This window comes from Schistocerca cancellata, chromosome 4, assembly GCF_023864275.1.
Source record: "Schistocerca cancellata isolate TAMUIC-IGC-003103 chromosome 4, iqSchCanc2.1, whole genome shotgun sequence".
Taxonomy (NCBI): Eukaryota; Metazoa; Arthropoda; class Insecta; order Orthoptera; family Acrididae; genus Schistocerca; species Schistocerca cancellata.
This window is the reverse complement of record NC_064629.1, coordinates 8,041,490-8,056,537: the sequence shown is the minus strand read 5'-3', so window position 1 is coordinate 8,056,537 and position 15,048 is coordinate 8,041,490. Positions and strand designations below refer to the sequence as shown.

Sequence of the window (15,048 nt, the reverse complement as noted above, 5' to 3'; positions counted from 1 at the left end):
TCACGCTAAACCGGCTATTCGTACTCTGCTCATTAATTACTGTCGTGACAAGGCCCATTGGGAAGTGATGACGGTCGCTTTCTATCGCGATTGTTTACAGGATTTAATTACTCGGGTTACCGACCGCCCTGAACTCCTTCCCACGTTACGGAAAATTAAGACGAAGATTTTAAACCATCTGCATCGGAAGGCACAGGGCTCTGTTGTCCGTAGCAGGCCTTTCGATCCCACTTTGGAGGAACCGCTTTCATTGTATCATTTACGACGGGCCCGTCTGCGGCGTGAAAAACTTTTATTCACCGACTGGATGACGCGTGACGGTCTTAGGACTTCAGATTGCCGGGTGATTCAGGACGAAATTTACGATCACTACTCTAATCTCTTTCAATCTCAACCTTTGAATGAAGCCTCCTTGCAGATGTTTTTACACGACCTGCCTTCTATTTTAACGCGTCAGGATAGACTTCTTTTAAATGAGCGTTTTACAGCTGCTGATGTTTCTGCCGCCGTTAAGGCTAGCCCGAAGGGAAAGGCCCCTGGCCATGACGGCATTCCTGTGGAATTTTATGTGAAATTTTCCGGTCTTTTAACTGATACTTTTGTTGCCATGGTGAATGAAATACATAATGGTCTCGATGTGCCGGAAGAATTTTTAGAGGGTCTCGTCGTCCTCATCCCGAAAACCACTGGCATCCCAAGTGCGGTGACTTTACGGCCGATCACACTCTTAAACGCCGATTATAAAATCATAGCACGCTGCTTTTCCCACCGTTTGCGGCCGGCGTTGAAGACCGTCATTAGTCCTTCTCAATCGTGTGCCGTACCTGGACGGAATATTTATGACGCTGTACTCGCGTATCGTGAGTGTATCGCTTCTGCCTCGTCACGCCGTGGCGGCCGGGCTGCGATACTTTCCATTGATTTTCATAACGCGTTTGATAGAATTAGTCACGAGTACTTGCGGCGGGTCATGTCTAAGTTTGGATTTGGTTTAACATTCACGCATGTGATATCTAACCTTCTGAAATCGGCTACATCCAGAATCCTTTTTCATGGCCAGGCCGGTGATGTCCTCAGGATGAACAGATCCGTCCGCCAAGGGTGCCCACTTTCCATGGGATTATTCGTTTTAGCGTTGGATCCTCTGATCCGTAAGATAACAAATGTTTGCCACGGTGTCCCGTTTGGTACGGGTTCGCTTGTCTGTCGGGCGTATGCGGACGACTTGGGTGTTTTTATCCAACGTCCCGATGATATTGATACGCTCCGCCTCATTCTTCACCAATTTGAAACGGCATCGGGTGCGGTTGTGAACCCCCGTAAGTCCATCTTACTGCCGCTTACTGCGACCATGAGGGCTGTCCGTCGTGATTGGTATACCGTAAGGTTGCGACATAAGATTCTCGGGATCCAGATGACTGCCAATGTACAACAAATGGCGGTGATAAATTGGCGCGCGGTGTTATATTCTGTACGAGCGGCGACTCAGGCTGCCGCCAAACGAAATTTGTCTTTGCTGGATAGAGCTTCGGTTGTAAATACCCAGGTGTTGGCCAAGGCCTGGTACTTGGCTCAAGTTTTGCCGGTGCCGAAGGAGATTGAACGGGCAATCAAGCATGCTGTTTCTTGGTTGGTCTGGCGAGGCGAAATCTTTAAAGTCGCCTACAATATTTGCACGCTCCCGCCGGACAGGGGCGGCGTCGGTATGGTTGATTTTCCTTCAAAGTGTGCTGCCCTTTTGCTCCACCGAACCAACCGTGTAATAGCCAATGCGGGGCTTAGCCCCACGTCGGTACTCTTCGACCTTTACCGCCCTGCTTCTCTCCGCGCGCCTGTCTCTGTCCAGGCTATCCCGTACAGATTGAATTTCGTTCGCCAGTATTTCCTCCACACTAGCTATCTGATAGGCGACGACCGGCGCAGGGGTAGCGTCAGCGCGATCGCAGAGGCCCTCCGCGGAACTCTGCCGACTAACAAATGGGAGTTGAGGCTGCCGCAATGCGATTGGCGGACGGTGTGGTCCAACATTTCCAGTAAATTGTTGACATCCGATGTTCGGGCCACCTGGTATAAAGTTGTGAATCGCACCGTTGCCACGAATGCGAAACTCCACGCAATCAATCTCCTCCCGAGTGGCCTCTGCGGGCGGTGCGCGGCTGAGGACACGATCGAACACCGTTTTGTGTGCCCCCAGTTTCAAGAGGTATGGGATGCCACCCGTGAGATGTTGGCATTGATCAATCGGACTACCCCGCGTGCCATACAGCCTTTGTATATCCTGGTTCCCGACTGGCGGCCGTATCCTGCCACCAAGAGAAACGCTACCGTGTGGATCGCTGCGCATGCTGCACATGCGATTTTTTCTCTTCGACTCATGGATCGCTTGCAGTTTTTGACGTATCTTTGGGACTACTATGGGCGGGAGAAACGTAACCCGCAGTATGTTTCCAATTATGCCCGATTTTTAGATGTACCTCTACGGACCGCCTTTACCAAATTACATATTTCTCTCCTGCCATGATTATGTACTTTCCATTCCACTGTTCCTTTTGGTGGAATGTGCGGAATGATATCATTGTTCTATTCTTGATGTATGACAGTTAATTTGTCTCACCGGCTCGACTAATCTTCCGCCATTTTGGGAGGTTGTCCTTAGGATTGCCATATTGGTTTTTTTTTTTTTCTCTCCTGGATTTGACGATTTGTTCCCTAATTGCTGACTTTTCCTAAATTTTTGTGACTATTGCAGGACTGTCAATTGCCTTGTCCCTGAACTGTGAGACGGTGCTTAAAGATATTTTGTGTTGAAACGGTTGCCTCTTGGGCACGGAAATCCAGCTTATCGAGAAGACGAAATATGTTTGCTGCTGCCGGAATTGTGTAGAATTCACCTTTACCGTGCGCCGGACATATTTGGCACGTATAGTGTGCTCGTTCGTGTGTGTTTTTTATTTTTAAATTTTCTTTGAGAGTCTCTTTACTTTTGCTTTTCTCTTGCGGCGGGAGGCCTCCGCTGCTGACTTGTGGTCATTGTCCTTCTAGAATGGTTTTTTATTTGTGTTTCGCGTTTGCGTTCTTCCTTCCTCACGTTATATCCACACCTTCAGCGGATGGTATTCCTTTCTCACATCGTTTTGGACATGTTTCCGCTGGCCACAATGGACCTTTGTTCTCCTAAAGGATCTCAACAAAAAAAAAGAAAAAAAAAAAGTTCTCGTCCGATCACCGAAGTTAACCATCATCGGGCCCGGCTAGTACTTGGATGGGTGACCGCCTGGGAAACCCGGGTGCTGTTGGCTCCCTTCCTTTTGTTTTTTTGTTATGTCGCCAGCCCAATTTTCAAACTACCTTTCTGTTGTGACAAAGATGCTTCCTTAAGCCTTTTAAGCTACTGTAATGGTACGAAAATGCAGTAATTAACTCAGTTTGAGGGAGAATGTGCTAACCAAGTTTGCCAAGAAGACTTTGAAAACGATAAAACAGTACGAATCGGCAGGTGATTTCTGAAATACGTCACCGCCTATTGTTGTGTAGGAGTGTAGAGATCCAAATTTGATTTGTAAAAACGAATGTATTCCTTAGTCGTCTCGTCTCGTCCCACAGACGTTTGTCGTGCTTGCGCTGTCATATGGACCACGACCCGAGCGGCAGCGAGCGGCAGTCGAGCAAAGTCGGGACAAGTCGGGACGGGGACAGGGACAGGGATAGGAATGGTGCGAATGCACTGCAAACTACGCAGACACCTGGTGTGAGGCGAGGCGAGGCGAGGCGAGGAAGCCCACATCGCTACCAGTGGCGCCCTCCAGCACGACACTGCCACACCCCGCACAGGCCCTCCGCTGAACACCAGGGACAAGATGCGTCCACCGCTAGTGTCGAAGGCTGCACGCGCCCAGCGAATGACAGGGGGTGCAACGAGCAGCAGTGCGTCTCACACACGTGGCGGTGCGCCCGCCAATTCGGCCGTCGCTCTGCTGGGACGCCGGGTGCGCCTCCCCGCGCCTTTCTCGAGGAACTGGCGGTTGCGGAAGGAAGCGCTTTCGTCAAATGCGGCCGAAAACTAACATTTTGTGTGTTGGGAGAAAAGCCGAACGTGAATTCTTTTGTGCTCCTACATTAGATGAGCGCCAACGGCCATACCATGATGAATACACCGGTTCTCGTCCGATCACCGAACTTAAGCATCATCGGGCCCAGCTAGTACTTGGATGGGTGACCGCCTGGAAAACCCGGGTGCTGTTGGCTCCCTTCCTTTTGTTTTTTTGTTATGTCGCAGCCCAATTTTCAAACTACCTTTCTGTTGTGACAAAGATGCTTCCTTAAGCCTTTTAAACTACTGTAATGGTACGAAAATGCAGTAATTAACTCAGTTTGAGGGAGAATGTGCTAACCAAGTTTGCCAAAGAGCCTTTGAAAACGACAAAAGAGTACGAATCGGCAGGTGATTTCTGAAATACGTCACCGCCTATTGTTGTGTAGGAGTGTAGAGTTCCAAATTTGATTTGTAACCACGAATGTATTCCTTAGTCGTCTCGTCTCGTCCCGCAGACGTTTGTCGTGCTTGCGCTGTCATATGGACCACGACCCGAGCGGCAGCGAGCGGCAGTCGAGTAAAGTCGGGACAAGTCGGGACGGGGACAGGGACAGGGATAGGAATGGTGCGAATGCACTGCAAACTACGCAGACACCTGGTGTGAGGCGAGGCGAGGCGAGGCGAGGCGAGGAAGCCCACATCGCTACCAGTGGCGCCCTCCAGCACGACACTGCCACACCCCGCACAGGCCCTCCGCTGAACACCAGGGACAAGATGCGTCCTCCGCTAGTGTCGAAGGCTGCACGCGCCCAGCGAATGACAGGGGGTGCAACGAGCAGCAGTGCGTCTCACACACGCGGCGGTGCGCCCGCCAATTCGGCCGTCGCTCTGCTGGGACGCCGGGCGCGCCTCCCCGCGCCGTCCTCGAGGAACTGGCGGTTGCGGAAGGAAGCGCTTTCGACAAATGCGGCCGAAAACTAACATTTTGTGTGTTGGGAGAAAAGCCGAACGTGAATTCTGCCGTGCTCCTACATTAGATGAGCGCCAACGGCCATACCATGATGAATACACCGGTTCTAGTCCGATCACCGAAGTTAAGCATCATCGGGCCCGGCTAGTACTTGGATGGGTGACCGCCTGGGAAACCCGGGAGCTGTTGGCTCACTTCCTTTTGTTTTTTTGTTATGTCGCCAGCCGAATTTTCAAACTACCTTTCTGTTGTGACAAAGATGCTTCCTTAAGCCTTTTAAACTACTGTAATGGTACGAAAATGCAGTAATTAACTCAGTTTGAGGGAGAATGTGCTAACCAAGTTTGCCAAGAAGACTTTGAAAACGACAAAACAGTACGAATCGGCAGGTGATTTCTGAAATACGTCACCGCCTATTGTTGTGTAGGAGTGTAGAGTTCCAAATTTGATTTGTAACCACGAATGTATTCCTTAGTCGTCTCGTCTCGTCCCGCAGACGTTTGTCGTGCTTGCGCTGTCATATGGACCACGACCCGAGCGGCAGCGAGCGGCAGTCGAGCAAAGTCGGGACAAGTCGGGACGGGGACAGGGACAGGGATAGGAATGGTGCGAATGCACTGCAAACTACGCAGACACCTGGTGTGAGGCGAGTCGAGGAAGCCCACATCGCTACCAGTGGCGCCCTCCAGCACGACACTGCCACACCCCGCACAGGCCCTCCGCTGAACACCAGGGACAAGATGCGTCCTCCGCTAGTGTCGAAGGCTGCACGCGCCCAGCGAATGACAGGGGGTGCAACGAGCAGCAGTGCGTCTCACACACGCGGCGGTGCGCCCGCCAATTCGGCCGTCGCTCTGCTGTGACGCCGGGCGCGCCTCCCCGCGCCGTCCTCGAGGAACTGGCGGTTGCGGAAGGAAGCGCTTTCGTCAAATGCGGCCGAAAACTAACATTTTGTGTGTTGGGAGAAAAGCCGAACGCGAATTCTGCCGTGCTCCTACATTAGATGAGAGCCAACGGCCATACCATGATGAATACACCGGTTCTCGTCCGATCACCGAAGTTAAGCATCATCGGGCCCGGCTAGTACTTGGATGGGTGACCGCCTGGGAAACCCGGGTGCTGTTGGCTCCCTTTCTTTTGTTTTTTTGTGATGTCGCCAGCCCAATTTTCAAACTACCTTTCTGTTGTGACAAAGATGCTTCCTTAAGCCTTTTAAGCTACTGTAATGGTACGAAAATGCAGTAATTAACTCAGTTTGAGGGAGAATGTGCTAACCAAGTTTGCCAAGAAGACTTTGAAAACGATAAAACAGTACGAATCGGCAGGTGATTTCTGAAATACGTCACCGCCTATTGTTGTGTAGGAGTGTAGAGTTCCAAATTTGATTTGTAACCACGAATGTATTCCTTAGTCGTATCGTCTCGTCCCGCAGACGTTTGTCGTTCTTGCGCTGTCATATGGACCACGACCCGAGCGGCAGCGAGCGGCAGTCGAGCAAAGTCGGGACAAGTCGGGACGGGGACAGGGACAGGGATAGGAATGGTGCGAATGCACTGCAAACTACGCAGACACCTGGTGTGAGGCGAGGCGAGGCGAGGCGAGGAAGCCCACATCGCTACCAGTGGCGCCCTCCAGCACGACACTGCCACACCCCGCACAGGCCCTCCGCTGAACACCAGGGACAAGATGCGTCCTCCGCCAGTGTCGAAGGCTGCACGCGCCCAGCGAATGACAGGGGGTGCAACGAGCAGCAGTGCGTCTCACACACGCGGCGGTGCGCCCGCCAATTCGGCCGTCGCTCTGCTGGGACGCCGGGCGCGCCTCCCCGCGCCGTCCTCGAGGAACTGGCGGTTGCGGAAGGAAGCGCTTTCGTCAAATGCGGCCGAAAACTAACATTTTGTGTGTTGGGAGAAAAGCCGAACGTGAATTCTGCCGTGCTCCTACATTAGATGAGCGCCAACGGCCATACCATGATGAATACACCGGTTCTCGTCCGATCACCGAAGTTAAGCATCATCGGGCCCGGCTAGTACTTGGATGGGTGACCGCCTGGGAAACCCGGGTGCTGTTGGCTCCCTTCCCTTTGTTTTTTTTTTAAGTCGCCTGCCCAATTTTCAAACTACCTTTCTGTTGTGACAAAGATGCTTCCTTAAGCCTTTTAAACTACTGTAATGGTACGAAAATGCAGTAATTAACTCAGTTTGAGGGAGAATGTGCTAACCAAGTTTGCCAAGAAGACTTTGAAAACGACAAAACAGTACGAATCGGCAGGTGATTTCTGAAATACGTCACCGCTTATTGTTGTGTAGGAGTGTAGAGTTCCAAATTTGATTTGTAACCACGAATGTATTCCTTAGTCGTCTCGTCTCGTCCCGCAGACGCTTGTCGTGCTTGCGCTGTCATATGGACCACGACCCGAGCGGCAGCGAGCGGCAGTCGAGCAAAGTCGGGACAAGTCGGGACGGGGACAGGGACAGGGATAGGAATGGTGCAAATGCACTGCAAACTACGCAGACACCTGGTGTGAGGCGAGGCGAGGCGAGGCGAGGCGAGGCGAGGCGAGGCGAGGAAGCCCACATCGCTACCAGTGGCGCCCTCCAGCACGACACTGCCACACCCCGCACTGGCCCTCCGCTGAACACCAGGGACAAGATGCGTCCTCCGCTAGTGTCGAAGGCTGCACGCGCCCAGCGAATGACAGGGGGTGCAACGAGCAGCAGTGCGTCTCACACACGTGGCGGTGCGCCCGCCAATTCGGCCGTCGCTCTGCTGGGACGCCGGGCGCGCCTCCCCGCGCCGTCCTCGAGGAACTGGCGGTTGCGGAAGGAAGCGCTTTCGTCAAATGCGGCCGAAAACTAACATTTTGTGTGTTGGGAGAAAAGCCGAACGTGAATTCTGCCGTCCTCCTACATTAGATGAGCGCCAACGGCCATACCATGATGAATACACCGGTTCTCGTCCGATCATCGAAGTTAAGCATCATCGGGCCCGGCTAGTACTTGGATGGGTGACCGCCTGGGAAACCCGGGAGCTGTTGGCTCCCTTCCTTTTGTTTTTTTGTTATGTCGCCAGCCCAATTTTCAAACTACCTTTCTGTTGTGACAAAGATGCTTCCTTAAGCCTTTTAAACTACTGTAATGGTACGAAAATGCAGTAATTAACTCAGTTTGAGGGAGAATGTGCTAACCAAGTTTGCCAAGAAGACTTTGAAAACGACAAAACAGTACGAATCGGCAGGTGATTTCTGAGATACGTCACCGCCTATTGTTGTGTATGAGTGTAGAGTTCCAAATTTGATTTGTAACCACGAATGTATTCCTTAGTCGTCTCGTCTCGTCCCGGAGACGTTTGTGGCGCTTGCGCTGTCATATGGATCACGACTCGAGCGGCAGCGAGCGGCAGTCGAGCAAAGTCGGGACAAGTCGGGACCGGGACAGGGACAGGGATAGGAATGGTGCGAATGCACTGCAAACTACGCAGACACCTGGTGTGAGGCGAGGCGAGGCGAGGCGAGGCGAGGAAGCCCACATCGCTATTAGTGGCGCCCTCCAGCACGACACTGCCACACCCCGCACAGGCCCTCCGCTGAACACCAGGGACAAGATGCGTCCTCCGCTAGTGTCGAAGGCTGCACGCGCCCAGCGAATGACAGGGGGTGTAACGAGCAGCAGTGCGTCTCACACACGCGGCGGCGCGCCCGCCAATTCGGCCGTCGCTCTGCTGGGACGCCGGGCGCGCCTCCCCGCGCCGTCCTCGAGGAACTGGCGGTTGCGGAAGGAAGCGCTTTCGTCAAATGCGGCCGAAAACTAACATTTTGTGTGTTGGGAGAAAAGCCGAACGCGAATTCTGCCGTGCTCCTACATTAGATGAGCGCCAACGGCCATACCATGATGAATACACCGGTTCTCGTCCGATCACCGAAGTTAAGCATCATCGGGCCCGGCTAGTACTTGGATGGGTGACCGCCTGGGAAACCCGGGTGCTGTTGGCTCCCTTCCTTTTGTTTTATTTGTTATGTCGCAAGCCCAATTTTCAAACTACCTTTCTGTTGTGACAAAGATGCTTCCTTAAGCCTTTTAAACTACTGTAATGGTACGAAAATGCAGTAATTAACTCAGTTTGAGGGAGAATGTGCTAACCAAGTTTGCCAAGAAGACTTTGAAAACGACAAAACAGTACGAATCGGCAGGTGATTTCTGAAATACGTCACCGCCTATTGTTGTGTAGGAGTGTAGAGTTCCAAATTTGATTTGTAACCACGAATGTATTCCTTAGTCGTCTCGTCTCGTCCCGCAGACGTTTGTCGTGCTTGCACTGTCATATGGACCACGACCCGAGCGGCAGCGAGCGGCAGTCGAGCAAAGTCGGGACAAGTCGGGACGGGGACGGGGACAGGGATAGGAATGGTGCGAATGCACTGCAAACTACGCAGACACCTGGTGTGAGGCGAGGCGAGGCGAGGCGAGGCGAGGAAGCCCACATCGCTACCAGTGGCGCCCTCCAGCACGACACTGCCACACCCCGCACAGGCCCTCCGCTGAACACCAGGGACAAGATGCGTCCTCCGCTAGTGTCGAAGGCTGCACGCGCCCAGCGAATGACAGGGGGTGCAACGAGCAGCAGTGCGTCTCACACACGCGGCGGCGCGCCCGCCAATTCGGCCGTCGCTCTGCTGGGACGCCGGGCGCGCCTCCCCGCGCCGTCCTCGAGGAACTGGCGGTTGCGGAAGGAAGCGCTTTCGTCAAATGCGGCCGAAAACTAACATTTTGTGTGTTGGGAGAAAAGCCGAACGCGAATTCTGCCGTGCTCCTACATTAGATGTGCGCCAACGGCCATACCATGATGAATACACCGGTTCTCGTCCGATCACCGAAGTTAAGCATCATCGGGCCCGGCTAGTACTTGGATGGGTGACCGCCTTGGAAACCCGGATGCTGTTGGCTCCCTTCCTTTTGTTTTTTTGTTATGTCGCCAGCCTAATTTTTAAACTACCTTTCTGTTGTGACATTGATGCTTCCTTAAGCCTTTTAAACTACTGTAATGGTACGAAAATGCAGTAATTAACTCAGTTTGAGGGAGAATGTGCTAACCAAGTTTGCCAAGATGACTTTGAAAACGACAAAACATTACGAATCGGCAGGTGATTTCTGAAATACGTCACCGCCTATTGTTGTGTAGGAGTGTAGAGTTCCAAATTTGATCTGTAACCACGAATGTATTCCTTAGTCGTCTCGCCTCGTCCCGCAGACGTTTGTCGTGCTTGCGCTGTCATATGGACCACGACCCGAGCGGCAGCGAGCGGCAGTCGAGCAAAGTCGGGACAAGTCGGGACGGGGACAGGGACAGGGATAGGAATGGTGCGAATGCACTGCAAACTACGCAGACACCTGGTGTGAGGCGAGTCGAGGAAGCCCACATCGCTACCAGTGGCGCCCTCCAGCACGACACTGCCACACCCCGCACAGGCCCTCCGCTGAACACCAGGGACAAGATGCGTCCTCCGCTAGTGTCGAAGGCTGCACGCGCCCAGCGAATGACAGGGGGTGCAACGAGCAGCAGTGCGTCTCACACACGCGGCGGTGCGCCCGCCAATTCGGCCGTCGCTCTGCTGTGACGCCGGGCGCGCCTCCCCGCGCCGTCCTCGAGGAACTGGCGGTTGCGGAAGGAAGCGCTTTCGTCAAATGCGGCCGAAAACTAACATTTTGTGTGTTGGGAGAAAAGCCGAACGCGAATTCTGCCGTGCTCCTACATTAGATGAGAGCCAACGGCCATACCATGATGAATACACCGGTTCTCGTCCGATCACCGAAGTTAAGCATCATCGGGCCCGGCTAGTACTTGGATGGGTGACCGCCTGGGAAACCCGGGTGCTGTTGGCTCCCTTTCTTTTGTTTTTTTGTTATGTCGCCAGCCCAATTTTCAAACTACCTTTCTGTTGTGACAAAGATGCTTCCTTAAGCCTTTTAAACTACTGTAATGGTACGAAAATGCAGTAATTAACTCAGTTTGAGGGAGAATGTGCTAACCAAGTTTGCCAAGAAGACTTTGAAAACGACAAAACAGTACGAATCGGCAGGTGATTTCTGAAATACGTCACCGCCTATTGTTGTGTAGGAGTGTAGAGTTCCAAATTTGATTTGTAACCACGAATGTATTCCTTAGTCGTCTCGTCTCGTCCCGCAGACGTTTGTCGTGCTTGCGCTGTCATATGGACCATGACCCGAGCGGCAGCGAGCGGCAGTCGAGCAAAGTCGGGACAAGTCGGGACGGGGACAGGGACAGGGATAGGAATGGTGCGAATGCACTGCAAACTACGCAGACACCTGGTGTGAGGCGAGGCGAGGCGAGGCGAGACGAGGAAGCCCACATCGCTACCAGTGGCGCCCTCCAGCACGACACTGCCACACCCCGCACAGGCCCTCCGCTGAACACCAGGGACAAGATGCGTCCTCCGCTAGTGTCGAAGGCTGCACGCACCCAGCGAATGACAGGGCGTGCAACGACCAGCAGTGCGTCTCACACACGCGGCGGTGCGCCCGCCAATTCGGCCGTCGCTCTGCTGGGACGCCGGGCGCGCCTCCCCGCGCCGTCCTCGAGGAACTGGCGGTTGCGGAAGGAAGCGCTTTCGTCAAATGCGGCCGAAAACTAACATTTTGTGTGTTGGGAGAAAAGCCGAACGCGAATTCTGCCGTGCTCCTACATTAGATGAGCGCCAACGGCCATACCATGATGAATACACCGGTTCTCGTCCGATCACCGAAGTTAAGCATCATCGGGCCCGGCTAGTACTTGGATGGGTGACCGCCTGGGAAACCCGGGAGCTGTTGGCTCCCTTCCTTTTGTTTTTTTGTTATGTCGAAAGCCCAATTTTCAAACTACCTTTCTGTTGTGACAAAGATGCTTCCTTAAGCCTTTTAAACTACTGTAATGGTACGAAAATGCAGTAATTAACTCAGTTTGAGGGAGAATGTGCTAACCAAGTTTGCCAAGAAGACTTTGAAAACGACAAAACAGTACGAATCGGCAGGTGATCTCTGAAATACGTCACCGCCTATTGTTGTGTAGGAGTGTAGATTTCCAAATTTGATTTGTAATCACGAATGTATTCCTTAGTCGTCTCGTCTCGTCCCGCAGACGTTTGTCGTGCTTGCGCTGTCATATGGACCACGACCCGAGCGGCAGTCGAGCAAAGTCGGGACAAGTCGGGACGGGGACAGGGACAGGGATAGGAATGGTGCGAATGCACTGCAAACTACGCAGACACCTGGTGTGAGGCGAGGCGAGGCGAGGCGAGGCGAGGAAGCCCACATCGCTACCAGTGGCGCCCTCCAGCACGACACTGCCACACCCCGCACAGGCCCTCCGCTGAACACCAGGGACAAGATGCGTCCTCCGCTAGTGTCGAAGGCTGCACGCGCCCAGCGAATGACAGGGGGTGCAACGAGCAGCAGTGCGTCTCACACACGCGGCGGTGCGCCCGCCAATTCGGCCGTCGCTCTGCTGGGACGCCGGGCGCGCCTCCCCGCGCCGTCCTCGAGGAACTGGCGGTTGCGGAAGGAAGCGCTTTCGTCAAATGCGGCCGAAAACTAACATTTTGTGTGTTGGGAGAAAAGCCGAACGCGAATTCTGCCGTGCTCCTACATTAGATGAGCGCCAACGGCCATACCATGATGAATACACCGGTTCTCGTCAGATCACCGAAGTTAAGCATCATCGGGCCCGGCTAGTACTTGGATGGGTGACCGCCTGGGAAACCCGGGTGCTGTTGGCACCCTTCCTTTTGTTTTTTTGTTATGTCGCCAGCCCAATTTTCAAACTACCTTTCTGTTGTGACAAAGATGCTTCCTTAAACCTTTTAAACTACTGTAATGGTACGAAACTGCAGTAATTAACTCAGTTTGAGGGAGAATGTGCTAACCAAGTTTGCCAAGAAGACTTTGAAAACGACAAAACAGTACGAATCGGCAGGTGATTTCTGAAATACGTCACCGCCTATTGTTGTGTAGGAGTGTAGAGTTCCAAATTTGATTTGTAACCACGAATGTATTCCTTAGTCGTCTCGTCTCGTCCCGCAGACGTTTGTCGTGCTTGCGCTGTCATATGGACCACGACCCGAGCGGCAGCGAGCGGCAGTCGAGCAAAGTCGGGACAAGTCGGGACGGGGACAGGGACAGGGATAGGAATGGTGCGAATGCACTGCAAACTACGCAGACACCTGGTGTGAGGCGAGGCGAGGCGAGGCGAGGCGAGACGAGGAAGCCCACATCGCTACCAGTGGCGCCCTCCAGCACGACACTGCCACACTCCGCACAGGCCCCCCGCTGAACACCAGGGACAAGATGCGTCCTCCGCTAGTGTCGAAGGCTGTACGCGCCCAGCGAATGACAGGGGGTGCAACGAGCAGCAGTGCGTCTCACACACGCGGCGGTGCGCCCGCCAATTCGGCCGTCGCTCTGCTGGGACGCCGGGCGCGCCTCCCCGCGCCGTCCTCGAGGAACTGGCGGTTGCGGAAGGAAGCGCTTTCGTCAAATGCGGCCGAAAACTAACATTTTGTGTGTTGGGAGAAAAGCCGAACGCGAATTCTGCCGTGCTCCTACATTAGATGAGCGCCAACGGCCATACCATGATGAATACACCGGTTCTCGTCCGATCACCGAAGTTAAGCATCATCGGGCCCGGCTAGTACTTGGATGGGTGACCGCCTGGGAAACCAGGGTGCTGTTGGCTCCCTTCGTTTTTTTGTTATGTCGCCAGCCCAATTTTCAAACTACCTTTCTGTTGTGACAAAGATGCTTCCTTAAGCCTTTTAAACTACTGTAATGGTACGATAATGCAGTAATTAACTCAGTTTGAGGGAGAATGTGCTAACCAAGTTTGCCAAGAAGACTTTGAAAACGACAAAACAGTACGAATCGGCAGGTGATTTCTGAAATACGTCACCGCCTATTGTTGTGTAGGAGTGTAGAGTTCCAAATTTGATTTGTAACCACGAATGTATTCCTTAGTCGTCTCGTCTCGTCCCGCAGACGTTTGTCGTGCTTGCGCTGTCATATGGACCACGACCCGAGCGGCAGCGAGCGGCAGTCGAGCAAAGTCGGGACAAGTCGGGACGGGGACAGGGACAGGGACAGGAATGGTGCGAATGCACTGCAAACTACGCAGACACCTGGTGTGAGGCGAGGCGAGGAAGCCCACATCGCTACCAGTGGCGCCCTCCAGCACGACACTGCCACACCCCGCACAGGCCCTCCGCTGAACACCAGGGACAAGATGCGTCCTCCGCTGGTGTCGAAGGCTGCACGCGCCCAGCGAATGACAGGGGTGGAACGAGCAGCAGTGCGTCTCACACACGCGGCGGTGCGCCCGCCAATTCGGCCGTCGCTCTGCTGGGACGCCGGGCGCTCCTCCCCGCGCCGTCCTCGAAGAACTGGCGGTTGCGGAAGGAAGCGCTTTCGTCAAATGCGGCCGAAAACTAACATTTTGTGTGTTGGGAGAAAAGCCGAACGCAAATTCTGCCGTGCTCCTACATTAGATGAGCGCCAACGGCCATACCATGATGAATACACCGGTTCTCGTCCGATCACCGAAGTTAAGCATCATCGGGCCCGGCTAGTACTTGGATGGGTGACCGCCTGGGAAACCCGGGTGCTGTTGGCTCGCTTCCTTTTGTTTTTTTGTTATGTCGCCAGCCCAATTTTCAAACTACCTTTCTGTTGTGACAAAGATGCTTCCTTAAGCCTTTTAAACTACTGTAATGGTACGAAAATGCAGTAATTAACTCAGTTTGAGGGAGAATGTGCTAACTAAGTTTGCCAAGAAGACTTTGAAAACGACAAAACAGTACGAATCGGCAGGTGATTTCTGAAATACGTCACCGCCTATTGTTGTGTAGGAGTGTAGAGTTCCAAATTTGATTTGTAACCACGAATGTATTCCTTAGTCGTCTCGTCTCGTCCCGCAGACGTTTGTCGTGCTTGCGCTGTCATATGGACCACGACCCGAGCGGCAGCGAGCGGCAGTCGAGCAAAGTCGGGACAAGTCGGGA

The 15,048-nt window shown here is 53.3% G+C and overlaps 12 non-coding genes across 12 annotated transcripts; all 12 read left to right on the top strand.

The window, feature by feature from the left end:
- Positions 1 to 4,126: 4,126 nt before the first annotated feature.
- On the top strand, positions 4,127 to 4,245 carry LOC126185384 (5S ribosomal RNA). Its single transcript, XR_007537141.1, has one exon. It is a non-coding gene; the product is annotated as a 5S ribosomal RNA (ribosomal RNA).
- An 831-nt stretch (positions 4,246 to 5,076) lies between these two features.
- On the top strand, positions 5,077 to 5,195 carry LOC126185239 (5S ribosomal RNA). Its single transcript, XR_007537001.1, has one exon. It is a non-coding gene; the product is annotated as a 5S ribosomal RNA (ribosomal RNA).
- Positions 5,196 to 6,012: 817 nt separating this feature from the next.
- LOC126186182 (5S ribosomal RNA) lies at positions 6,013 to 6,131 on the top strand. The gene has a single exon (XR_007537283.1). It is a non-coding gene; the product is annotated as a 5S ribosomal RNA (ribosomal RNA).
- Positions 6,132 to 6,958: 827 nt separating this feature from the next.
- Positions 6,959 to 7,077, top strand: LOC126186180 (5S ribosomal RNA). The gene has a single exon (XR_007537281.1). It is a non-coding gene; the product is annotated as a 5S ribosomal RNA (ribosomal RNA).
- Positions 7,078 to 7,924: 847 nt separating this feature from the next.
- Positions 7,925 to 8,043, top strand: LOC126186549 (5S ribosomal RNA). The gene has a single exon (XR_007537621.1). It is a non-coding gene; the product is annotated as a 5S ribosomal RNA (ribosomal RNA).
- An 832-nt stretch (positions 8,044 to 8,875) lies between these two features.
- On the top strand, positions 8,876 to 8,994 carry LOC126186179 (5S ribosomal RNA). Its single transcript, XR_007537280.1, has one exon. It is a non-coding gene; the product is annotated as a 5S ribosomal RNA (ribosomal RNA).
- Positions 8,995 to 9,827: 833 nt separating this feature from the next.
- On the top strand, positions 9,828 to 9,946 carry LOC126186614 (5S ribosomal RNA). Its single transcript, XR_007537678.1, has one exon. It is a non-coding gene; the product is annotated as a 5S ribosomal RNA (ribosomal RNA).
- An 817-nt stretch (positions 9,947 to 10,763) lies between these two features.
- On the top strand, positions 10,764 to 10,882 carry LOC126186178 (5S ribosomal RNA). The gene has a single exon (XR_007537279.1). It is a non-coding gene; the product is annotated as a 5S ribosomal RNA (ribosomal RNA).
- An 832-nt stretch (positions 10,883 to 11,714) lies between these two features.
- Positions 11,715 to 11,833, top strand: LOC126186330 (5S ribosomal RNA). Its single transcript, XR_007537429.1, has one exon. It is a non-coding gene; the product is annotated as a 5S ribosomal RNA (ribosomal RNA).
- Positions 11,834 to 12,655: 822 nt separating this feature from the next.
- LOC126186257 (5S ribosomal RNA) lies at positions 12,656 to 12,774 on the top strand. Its single transcript, XR_007537358.1, has one exon. It is a non-coding gene; the product is annotated as a 5S ribosomal RNA (ribosomal RNA).
- An 837-nt stretch (positions 12,775 to 13,611) lies between these two features.
- On the top strand, positions 13,612 to 13,730 carry LOC126186309 (5S ribosomal RNA). The gene has a single exon (XR_007537407.1). It is a non-coding gene; the product is annotated as a 5S ribosomal RNA (ribosomal RNA).
- An 811-nt stretch (positions 13,731 to 14,541) lies between these two features.
- Positions 14,542 to 14,660, top strand: LOC126186177 (5S ribosomal RNA). Its single transcript, XR_007537278.1, has one exon. It is a non-coding gene; the product is annotated as a 5S ribosomal RNA (ribosomal RNA).
- The last annotated feature ends 388 nt before the right edge of the window (positions 14,661 to 15,048 follow it).